Source organism: Uloborus diversus, chromosome 4, assembly GCF_026930045.1.
Source record: "Uloborus diversus isolate 005 chromosome 4, Udiv.v.3.1, whole genome shotgun sequence".
Taxonomy (NCBI): domain Eukaryota; kingdom Metazoa; phylum Arthropoda; class Arachnida; order Araneae; family Uloboridae; genus Uloborus; species Uloborus diversus.
The window spans coordinates 103413186-103425770 of NC_072734.1; the positions used below are offsets into that span (position 1 = coordinate 103413186).

At 30.9% G+C, this 12585-nt stretch overlaps 1 long non-coding RNA gene across 2 annotated transcripts; it reads right to left on the minus strand.

Moving 5' to 3' along the window:
• Window positions 1-241: 241 nt before the first annotated feature.
• On the minus strand, window positions 242-11484 carry LOC129221214 (uncharacterized). Of its 2 annotated transcripts, XR_008580485.1 has the most exons (5): window positions 11395-11484; window positions 8156-8288; window positions 4978-5084; window positions 2568-2641; window positions 242-290 (listed from the first exon to the last, which is right to left on the minus strand). It is a non-coding gene; the product is annotated as an uncharacterized LOC129221214 (long non-coding RNA). The 2 variants fall into 2 exon arrangements; XR_008580484.1 differs by lacking the exon at window positions 242-290 and having other exon boundaries at window positions 2468-2641.
• Window positions 11485-12585: the final 1101 nt, after the last annotated feature.

Consider the following 12585-nt stretch of genomic DNA (forward strand, 5'->3'; position numbering starts at 1 on the left):
ATATATATAAAAGAAGTAACCCCCCCCCCCTCGAAAGTCGGGTCTAGCTCGGGTCACCGTTGCTTTAGACCTTTGTGACAATAAGAAATTCTGAACATTTTTCCTTATAGACAAGAATATAGAAAAAAATAAGAAAAATTTATTTGCAACAATAATTTTTGTTCAAATTTTTTACAGCAATTAAGAGTTAAAAGTGAGCAACAATCAAAAGTACAAAACAGTAATTTTTAATAGCGGTCATCTTTATCACATTTCTTTTCCCTTTCTACAAGTCAGTTTCCAATTAACAACTGAAAAGTAAAAAACAAATAAATAAGTTTGCATTTCAGAGGTATATGTTCAAAACAAGTTTAATGTGCACAAATCTCTGCATGTACTGCTGTCAACAAGGCAAATTATGACAGTTAACAAGGGGTCAGATATAGTTTAGGCCTTTTCCCCCTTAAAAAATATGCAAAAACAATCTGTAGAAAGTGGCGTACGTAGCATGGGCAACACCTAGAAGCGAAAGAAACTAGTTTCGAAAAATAAGTGGAGAGCGTTTAAATCCCCCCAACTAGTATCCCTGAATGTCTCTTTAAAACTTCGTTTTTTAGGACTTGAACTTCAAAATAGTTTTTGGAGAGAGCCCTACAACCATCCTGCTTGTAATATCAATGAAGTTATTCCGAAACTGCGTTTTTAGAACTTTAATTTTGAAAGGATAGGCGGAGGGAACTTCAAAAAGCCCCATTCCTTTCATTACACTAACGTCAACAAATATAGCCTATAATAGCGTTTTAAAGATTTCAATTTCTAAAAAATTCCGCAGAAGGCCTCCCTAATTTTTCCTCCCCACAGCATTACCAAAAACCGTCTAAAACTGCGTTCTTAAGACTATAATTAAAAAAAAAAAAAAAAAAAAAAAATCCGGGGGAGAATATACCGCCCTCCACCCCTATCCACCGAAAGCGAGATTTCTTTAGCAGTGCCCTCCTAACACTATTTTTTGGTTGCGCCAATGGGTGACTTTTAGACTGCAAGTGCGTCAATTCAATTTTTTAAAAAATAATTTCATCTCAGTTTTCTATTAAAAATAGTGAAATTCCGTTACAACAAAATTTCCGTTTCAACGAACTACATTTTCAGTCCCTATATAACCGCCATTACATTATTTGAATTCCATTACAACAAACAATTTGTGGTCTCTTGAAGTTTGTTGTAACGGGATTTCACTGTAGTATAAACTGCCTAAAAGTATACATTAATTTAAATTTTACATTTTATTTCGTTTTTGGATAAAAATTTATCAATTATTCACTTATTACATTTTTTTCGAAATTGTCCAGTTTGAGTATTTATCCAGGCCTCGGGTAAATATCCCAAAAATATTTACCTACCTACTGTGTGTTTACATGATCCACATCATTGGTTATGATTACTCTTTTGCTTTATATCATTCTATACATAGTATTTCATATGATAGCTCAATATTTTAAGTTTGTACTCATAAATTTTCTATTATTAGTAATCATAGCAACAGAAATATAAAATAGCAAAAACAAAAAATGTAAGAATAATTATTAGATATAGTATAAAATATCTTAAGATTTGTCAGTTTACAGTTAATAAGATGGTGGGATCAAAAAAAAAAAGTATTATATGCTTCATAAATAAATTATGTACTGCAATTTACATTTCATCGTCTTTTAGGGTATTGGAGAGATATGTTTTGAGAACACTTACCTGCAGAAAGGAAGGAAAATAACAATCAAAATTGTCCATAATTTAAAGTTAACTTAGAAGCGATAGATTTGACAAGGAAAAAAAATCATACATTTTGAACTTAAATTTTCACTGTAGCAACACAACAGCAGGGTTGGCAGTTTTGAACACTATACCCTGTCCAAAACCCTTGTGTTTAAAACTGTACGAAAGTGTCCAAAACTACATTTTTAGAGAAACTATTTTGTGAGAAAATATCTAAAACAGAATGAAATAATTCAAATTTATATTTTATATTGAATATTTATTTAATGTGAACACTCAAGTGTAAATATATATGTACCTTATTTATTCAGCTGATTCTAATCTAGTTACATAAAAGTTGAATTCTTCATCAAAGATTTCAATTTGTACACAAGTTTTTTTGTTTTCCATAATAGTAACTAATTTTTTTGATATTTATGCTTGTGTGCAAATGAAAGTGCTCAAGATATAATGCAACAATTGACTTAAATGTAATAAATGACAATTTTGAACTACAAATATATTCAAGTCTTTTACAGCTTTGTGAAGATTTTCTTTTCAGGATGGCGCCATTTCATGATCTAAAACTAAATTACCACCAAACTACTACAAACGTACACCATACAAAAAAAGAAAACATACATAGAGCATAAAAGTCATATTTTATAAGTAGTTAACACAAATGAATGAAATTTTTTTTTTTAAACGTAAGACTTAAAAGAAATAAACATAGACTGAATTAGAAAAATTAAACAAATTTATTTGCATTAAAAATTTTAGTTCAAAATTTTTTACTACAAATAAGAGTCAAAGGTACAAATAGAGTCAATCATAACTACAGAATAGTCTTCTTTAATAGCTGGCATCTACATCACTTTTTTTCTTTTTCTCCAAGTCAGTTTTAAATTAACAGCTGAAAATAAATAAATAAAAATAAATAAGTTTGCATTCCAGATGTACATTATAAAAAAAAGTGGAATGTGTACAAAAGTTTGCATGTAATGGCATGGCAAACATAAATGCTGCCTGGGGTTTGATATCTTTTGACCCTTTCTCCCTCTTAAAATCTACAGTAATACAATCTGTACAATATAATAGTAATAATAATATAATATAAATAACAACATAGCAAGCAGTACCTATCTTAAACTACATTACAGTTAATCATAAATAGTCAATACCCAACTGAAAAAAAAATCAAGATTAGGATTGAAAATTAAAGGCAGTGGAAAAATTAACAGTCCAGTTACTTAAAATTAGTTTAAAAAAAAAAAAAAAACTTATGTGAGGTGAGTTCAGGTAAGTGCGTCGCCTGAGAATTTGGGGAATGCTGCCTGAAGAGACTTCTGCCATGCATTGAACATGTTGGGAGAATGTCTGGTGTTAAATCCTATAAGTAGAGATTGGCACTGGTTTCTCATAGATAAAACACAATCAGTGATAACTTAAATACTCCAATGCGAAGATTGATAAAGTTTGTTTGGTTTATTTTGTTGTCATATCAAACAGCTGAAGTCAGCAAGTGTACGTTGTATTTTTTTAGCAACAAGTTACTACATACTAACATACATGACATGTTTTAGTTAATTACTTTAACCAGACTTTGTTTATAAGAAGGGTTGCACTTTCCCTTTATTTAAAGTAAGATGGGGTAAGTGCACCAAGGGCGTCCATATGCAAAATTTTAAGGGGGAGGGGGCACCTCAGATATCCTCTCCATGGTTTAGCAGGATATTTTCCCCATAGAAAGATTTCACTACAGATTAAAGTTATTAAAATTTGACATGTTTAATAACTTATTCCTTAATTGCTGGAGAAGAAATGCATTTGCAAAGAAAAAAGACCCCCCTCCCCATATGGGCCCCCTTGAAGTGCACCCTATATTGTGGGGCAACTGTGACCCCATGCAATTTGCCTTTAATTTTGTTTATAATTTCTATTTTCAGTTCATTCTTATATTTTCTCTTCAATAACTTCTGAATTCCAATTGTGTATTAAATTTGGAAAATGGGGAGAAATCGGCTTGAAAGAATGGATCAAGAAAAATTGTATTTGAAATATAACATCCAAGCAATAATCCAAGGTTCAACCATAGTTTTTATGAGCAATTTGTGTAGCGATATATATAAATTATTAAAGAGGCTCATTAAATGTATGGCTAATGCGCAATGCTAAGAAAAAAGAGCAGTTTTGTCATCAAAATATGATAAAATGTGTACTTTTTAGGGGCCTGTATCTCAGTGCACTGAGGGTCAGTATAGAACACACTGCTTGCATTTCAAACTAGAGTATGTGTATTTTCACAATCAAGTGACAGAACTATTGGCAAATTATTTTCAAGAACCCAATATGTATTTCAAAATAGTAAAATGAATTATTTAGTTTTCAATTTAATCAACATATACGGTTTAAACTTTGCTCCAGGGATTTCCAGATACTATTTAAAAAACTAATATGATCAAAAACGTACCATAAAAGATTTATAGACTTGCAAATGGACTAATTATGCTTACTCACATACTTTATAATATGATCACTAGAAGCAAAGTTTTAAAAAAAGGTTACTATTGCGGTAAAAATGTAAGTTATATTTGTAACACTTTTTTGAAGGTGTTTTAGGTATATTTTTAATTATTTTAATTAAGATAGCCTTTTTTTTCATTTGTACTGTACATTATAGTTCGTTGACATTTGTTTAGTCTGTGCATTATAGTGACAAAAATTATTTTCTCTGCACATGATAGCAAACAACTACTAAGTCATATTTTATTACTTATGATAAAAGCAATACTATGACATTATAAAACAAGGGTATTGTTCAAACGAAGGGGGTGAGAAAGGATTGTTCCCACAGACTTTAGTTTTAGATCATATTACCGATCTCAGAATGTCTTAATGCAAGTAGGGATTATTATGAACCCCAGCTTCCTTGGCTGGTTTCCAAGTAAAGAAAATGCAAAAGAAAAGTTCTGTACAAATAGAAATTGATGTTACACAACTAAAAGAAGTTGCTAACATCATAAAAACATTTAAATGGTACAAATAGCAACTAGAATCGGAGGCACACGCTTTAGGGTTACAAAGGACTTTTGATAATTAAGTAAAAAAAAAAACAACCTTATTATTGAAAAGACATCAAACAAAACATAAGAAGTCTTTTCATCCACAAGCTAATTTTTGTTTGCTTATTGCATGAAAGTTAATATTTTATTTGCAGCTAAGAATAGTTTATAGCCAAGGAATACTTACCGCCACTTAATTAGAAATAGCGTAATCATCAGCAGAACTTCCTCCACAGCATGTAAAGAATGGTCATCACTACAGGCATTCTTATTTGTAATCTCCATTCACAATCTCTGAAATTTGAAGCAAAATTTTTAATCATAAGATAAAACTGTAATTTAATAACAGAAATCAAAAGAATGTAATGACTGCATTTATGCAAAGTATAAGAAACGAGAAATATTAAATAAGTGCTTTCTTTTTGAAAGGGGCGGATCCACGGACATCATGACTTTAATTGACCAAATATAGTCTAAATTGCTTTTTTTTGGAACTTTTTTTCTTCATGCCTAATTACCTTATATTCAAATAAATTTAACACAAGTGTGGCATATTTGTAGCATAATTCAGTAAATTATCTAACTGCACGTACATGTGTGTGCGTTGCTATTCATCTCTTTTATATTTTTCTTAATCTTTACCAATATATACACTCTAGCTTAGTGGCAGATCTAGCCAATCATTTTGGGAGAGGCCATCCAAAATTTTTGAACTCTTCAGATATTTTATTAAAATGAAAATTTAAAAATTCAATTTTAAGCATGTTTGTACTCTGTACCTAAAATTATTTGCACTTTATGATTACATTTATAAAGTTATTTAAAAAAAATTTAACAGTTTCATTTTCAGCTAATCGATGAAATACAACTCAAATTCAAAATAATAGAATACTTCCCACATTTTGGAAAAAAGTTTATTCTAACCAAATATAAGTGCAAAATAGGCATTTAAATGAACATGCTACCTTTCTTAGACATTAAAGTGTGAATTTCATCTCAAATATACTCAATTAAAAATAATCTTAGACAGAATAATCCAAACGTTTATAGTGATGAAGATTTACATTGAGTCAAAAAATTAGAATATTCAAATTAAAGGGGGGAAAATACTTTCAAAAGAAACAACATTAATACTAGAATGCGTCATTTTTTGCTGAATTCGATGCTTTAATCCTTTATCTCACATGGATTCTACCACCTATTTACATTAATCGTTTCTGACACTGTTTTCATACTCTCTTCAATGCGGCAACAAGCTAAATTTTGTTGGCGGGCACCAGATCTTGAACGGATTTATTTAGATTTGATGGTACACCAAATTCTTGATTGTATTGAGATTGGCAGAGTTGATTTACCAGTTCAATACCGAAATTCCTCTTTCTGTTTAAAATCCATGAGTCGATTTGGAGATGTGACACGGAGTAGAACCTTGCTGGAAGATAAAATGTGTTGCTAAATGGGTAACTGCTGTGCCTCAGATAAAGTATCATTCAGTATTATTAACAGCGGAAATCACGCATTGTTTTATTTTATGATATATATAACGTCCCAATTCCAGCAGCTGTCATGCACCCACAAACCAAGAAGGATGTGACTAAGTGGAGAGAACCTCTTACACAAGATTTCTCATATGCTTTTCCTTTTAAACATCAAACCCAAACACCTTTTTTTGTTTACAGATATTTCAAAAATGATTCATCACTGAATATAATACTTTTCCAACGTTGTTGCCCCTGATCTCCTCTTTTTTCGACAGATAGGGTATTACAAATAAATATGCATCACTGAATAAAATGTCTTTTCAGTCTTGTTGCACCCAAATGAGCTTCTCTTTGCTCCAGGATAGTTGTGCCCTTTTCTGCTTCATGTTTATCTTTGGTCTTACTTCGTAGATCCGCAATTAAAACTGCAGTTTATGCAATCATCTAAGTGTAGTTGGCGTGGATAAGATAACTATACATTCTGTCCAACACTTATGGACATAAGAAGCATTTTCAAACGATTATTTTGGACAATTTACTTTAATTTGAATTCATCTCTGCCAGGTGTTACAATTTTTCTACCTCTCGTGTGATAAATGCGAGACATAAGTATTCTTATTAGGATTTTTTTCGTTTTTCATTTTTTTTAAATAAAAATATTTCTGTTCAGTATTTTTCTTAAACATTTTATTCAGCTCAATATCAATAGTTTATGTTTAATTTGAACTATGAATCGTGTTGATACCTCAATTGGTTAATTTTTAATTGTTGCATTAGGATGCTCTCTTAACCAATACACATTCGCTTTTATGGGCCTATGAGAGGTCATGTCAGCTTTGTCAGAAAGAGAGCAGGGATCCTTGGAAGGAACCTGCTCTGAATGATAGTAATATAAGTTTTGAAAACTCTATAGGGGGAGGAAATCCGGAGACCTACTGACAAAGGGGCCCATATTTACCTTCGGCAACCTTGTGAATTCTTCCCTTTGACTATAGTTAAAAATTAAATAACTCTTTGAACAATGCAGAAAACATCTTAAAACTTCAAACATTCACCCATCACACAGAGCTATGAAAGATTACGTATTGTTAAGTCAGTATTTTAATTTCTCTGTAATGAAGTCCCGTATTTTCTTTATAAAAGATATATCGAACAGATAGAAATCTAAATATTGTTATTGCGGTAGTAGATATATATCGATATATGACGGTATATCGGTATATTGCCCAGCCCTAGTGATGTATGAAAATGAAAAAGTGAAGATGCAGTAGTAATGTTATTGTGGGACGGGGAGGAGTAGAGTAGTAATTGCCCTCCCACTGATTATTTTAAATCACGGGCCCGGATGCAGTGGTACCCCCATTATTGAAACTCTGCACATGGCTCTGGTACATAATAAAATTTGAGTTTGGAATAGAATATCGATTATATCAAAGTAAGCCCTAAATTTTAAAACCATTGTTGATGCTACTTGAGCAAGCGAGGTTTTAGATTTATATATTAACTAGCAAAAATTTCTGGCGTTGCCTGGGTCAATAATAATTGTGAGAAACAATCGCTACTTTCTTTCGTTTTGTTTTAACTGAAAGAACTCAAAACACACCGCTTTGACGTGATTAAAAATCGAGCTTCTTCCTTACCCATAAAAGTAAAATAGCAATAAGTATAAAGAACAAACGAGTACAGTAGAAGACCGTTATAACGCACACCTTGGGACCAGAGCTTTTGCGTTATACAGGTTTTGACGTTATATAAGTCATTTCACAAATTTTGAAACTAATATTCAAAATATATCTATATTAGCACTTCAGAATGAGTTCTATCTGCAATGAGTATTAAAACACTAATTATACAACTAATCATTCATAAATAAACATGCTTTACCATTAAAAAGAAGTGAATTATCCTGCACTTCTGTCAGCTTCATGGTTTGCATTAACAGCTGCATTTTCAAGAGCCATCTGATATTTTCTCTTTACTGTGAATATTAATTTTCATTTAAAAGCTTTGAATTAAGCTGGAAAGATGAAAAACTATTTCAAAATTTAATTTTCCTAACAATTTTTATGTTAGGAAGGCAAAAGAAAGGAATTTTTTAAACTTAAAAACCTATTGTTTACTTCTGAAAAGTTGTGCAGTTTATAGAGAATTGCATTATATAAGTCGGTGCTGTTTCTCTAAGTGTGCAAAAAGTAGAGTTTCCAAATGACTTTAAACCAGGGTTGGCCGAATTGGACCCAATTGGGTTGGACCCAATGGTTTTTTTTGAAAAAACCCATTTAAAAAAAACCATTATTTAGCCCACTTTTGGGTTTTTTAAAATTTTCTGAGAAGTTAAAAAAAAATTAATTTAAATACTTTCATAATTTAAATTTATTTTTTATTTGTTCTTCATCACAGACAATGAACACAAAAAATGAATTTTGAACTTTAATAGTATTTCTTAACACTTAACAGCATTAAAAAAATACTTCAAAGATTTTAAATAAATATATTTAACTTTTTTCTTTAACTGGTCAATAAATAACTCAAATTATCTTGACTGAGTCCTGTCTCGTCTGATTTTCTCAATATTTGTAGATTGTACAGAGGAAACTACTCTAGTTAAAAGGCTTTCAGGTGAATTATTTTCTGCAAACCAACACGTCACAAATCTCGAATAAACACAAGGTATATTTTTAGAAATTAACAGATTTTTCAAACGGTCAACAGAAAACAGAACAGGATGTACAGTATTTTCATTATCTTCGAAAAAGTTTAATATTTCTTACTCTGTACACAGAAGTAGAAAAACAGGCAACATTCAATTCAAAGAAATGTGTTGATTAAGCTGGAATTCAGTAAAAACTGATTTAAACTACTTGAGGTTCTACAGTAGTTTTGCATAACAAAATGATATACAATAAAGTAATATGCAAAAAAAATGTAGTAATTAAAAACGAACAATAGATTTCATAACTCGAGAAGTAACTTTGCCTTAACTGTTGGGAATAATGAAAACTAAAAAAAATCTGAAACTTCACCATTCTTGGGTTTTGTAGTCTTTTATACTTTTCTTCAGAATATGCTGAATTTTAACTAGTTTTCCAGCTTTTTTTACCCGAAGACAATTTTTGCACTTTGTCTATACACTTACGCTACGATATGCTACAAGTACCCCCACATTTTCCCTAAAAAAAAAGACAAAAAAACGCACATTTCTTTTAAGAAAACCCAACTTTAGTTGGTTTTTTTGGGTTTTATTTAAAAAAACCAAAAAAACCCTGGGTCCATGGGCTTTCTAAAAAAAACCTGGGTTTTTGCCAACTCTGCTTTCAACTTATGTTTGCTCCGGAGAAGCCTTGATTCAAAATTTTCATTATGATTACTTTTAATATTGCTGTTGTTAGGCACAGAATTTTTGTAACAATGGGTTTTATATTTAATCATTTAATGGAGAAATTACATGACATTTACTGTTTTCCATCATAACGTTTTTAAACTAAGCTTTTTAGGAATAAATAATAGCCTAAGTTGCTCCCTGATAATGTAGCTATCTTGGTGAAAAAATAGTTAAAATGGATCCAGTAGTTTTTAAGATTACCCCGGACATACATACAAAAGTAGTCATTTATGTATATAGATGAGGATAAAAATCCTAAGATAGCAATAAATGTCATGCTTGCTGCAGAGAAGCCTTTATTCAAAATTTTCATTATGATTACTTTTAATATTGAATATTTCTGTTGTTAGGCAACAAACTTTTGAAACAATGGGTTTTATATTAATCATTTAATGGGGAAATTACATGACATTTACTGTTTTTGATCATAACGTTTTTAAACTATGATTTTTAGGAATAAATTATAGCCTAAGTTGCTCCCTGATAATGTAGCTATCTATGGTGAAAAAATGGTTAAAATCGGTTCAGTAGTTTTGAAGATTACGCTGGACATACATATATACATACAGAAGTAGCCATTTATGTATAAAGATAAGTGCATTAAATTTACCTATAATTCTTAGTTTTTTGATGAGATGAGGCTATGAAAATGTTTTTTCAAATCTAATTAGGTTTGTAAACAACAAAAATGACTTTCAAGTACAGTAGAAGACCGTAATAAAGCACACCTTGGGACCAGAGCTTTTGCGTTATACAGGTTTTGGCATTATATAGGTCATTTCACAAATTTTGAAAATAATATTCAGAATATATATATATATATATATATATATATATATATATATATATATATATATATATATATATATATATATATATATATATATATATATATATTAGCACTTCAGAATTAGTTCTATCTGCAATGAGTATTAAAACACAAATAATCATTCACAAATAAATATGCTTTACATTTAAAAGAAAGTGAATTATCCTTCACTTCTGCCAGTTTCATAGTTTGCATAACAGCTGCATTTTCAAGAGCCATCTGATATTTTCTCTTTTTACTGTGAATATTGATTTTCATTTAAAAGCTTTGAATTAAGCTGGAAAGATGAAAAACTTTCAAAATTCAATTTTCCTAACAACTTTTATATTAGCAAGGCAAAACAAAGGGATTTTTTAAACTTAAAAACCTATTGTTTACTTCTGAAAAGTTGTGCGGTTTATAGAGAATTGCGTTACATAGGTCGGCGTTATAAAGGTATTCTACTGTATATACATCTATGTACTACTTATGTGATATTGATTCATACCAAAATAAGTTAAAAAATTAGCACATCTACATTAAAATATTTTATCCAACATTTTCATAGCTTTCTTATTAGCAAAATTTTTTAATCTTTGAGTTACACAGCAAAATCTGAACCACTATCAATAATTTACATGATACAATACAATGATATGTAAAAAGAACTGAATTTGTCAAAAGGAAAAAGACAAATTTCAACTCAAAATTTATTCTTAAATAACAAGTAGACAAAATGAAATTTTAAAAGATTAAGCATTATAAGTAACAAATCTGGCTAATCATATTAGTCTTGAACTAGAGAAAACGGGTAAACAAACAGAAAAAAACACACAATAACAATTTTTAAATAAAATGCTTACGAAAGAATATGTTTTTTTTTTCTATTCAGCCTGAATTTCAATTATATTAAGAAAATATCATAATACTTACGACTTACGTAGAAAACCACAAGTAGATTTCTCACGAATCGCCATGTTGTTAAGCAAAAACAAGACAACATTCTGGAACTTCCGGTTGACATCGAAATCAATCAGTTGGATCAAACTATAACTATTTCTAATAATACTATTGACGCCAAGCTGGCAACCCGGCGCTAATTGCTTTATGGCAACCCATGGACAACTCCTTTGGAATGCCGCGGTTAGCCTATTGTTATAGCTTGGGTCAAGTTTTCCTCGAATGAGACGCCCTCCCGATGTCGCACCTCTAGTGGTAACCCAAGCAGCGCAACAATGAAAAATCCGATCCGAAGTGGCTCGAGTCGGCCTTTCTATATAGCGGCTCTAACCACTCTCTAACACGTTCGGATAAATCTGCAACGGTCTACCACTGACGTCACAGCTACGTTGCCTTATGATGTCATCGGAATGGGTGGAGCTACGTTTTCTTCAGCCGGTCTGAAATAAGCGGATTTACGTTGTTTTATCTCGCTGTTTTTTTTTTTTTTTTTTAACTCATTCATTTCTTTTTTCTTATACTTTTGTAATTTTACTGGTACGACAATGTAACACCGGTATTCTCCACTCCGGTTAAAACTCGGACCGAGGCTTTAAGACACCTATTATTTCTGCAGGAAATAAGAGATGTGCACATGGGTGCCGGCAAGGGGGGGGGGTGCAAGAAGGCTTTATTATACCTCACAGCTTTTGAAAAAAAAAAATCAAAAAACAATTTTCAAAAAACATTTTCTTTATATTAACTTTTTTACTTGTTATTTATAATAAATTTAAACATATATCACAATGTTTTCTATTATATTTAGGTGTTTATATTATTTTTAGGGGCATTCTTCATCCTTGACTTATAAAAACTAAATTGGATTATTAATTAAACATCTATATATATAATTCTCTTACGTGCCGGCAAATGAAGGGGTGAATTTCTAAACCTCTGTTGGCAACACTTCGCCGATAAATCATGTAAACAAACTTCTACGTTGTTTTGAAATCTTGAATCACAGAATACTCAACGAACTTTTTTTTTTTTTGAGATGAGTTTGAGTCGGGCTGTGGCCCATTTCAACCTTAATCAGCAAAGAAAAGCTCAAAGAAGGCAGGAAACCGTTCTTGAATCCAATTTAAGACGAGCCATTTCCAGAGTTGTATTCTCTGATTCGCTGCC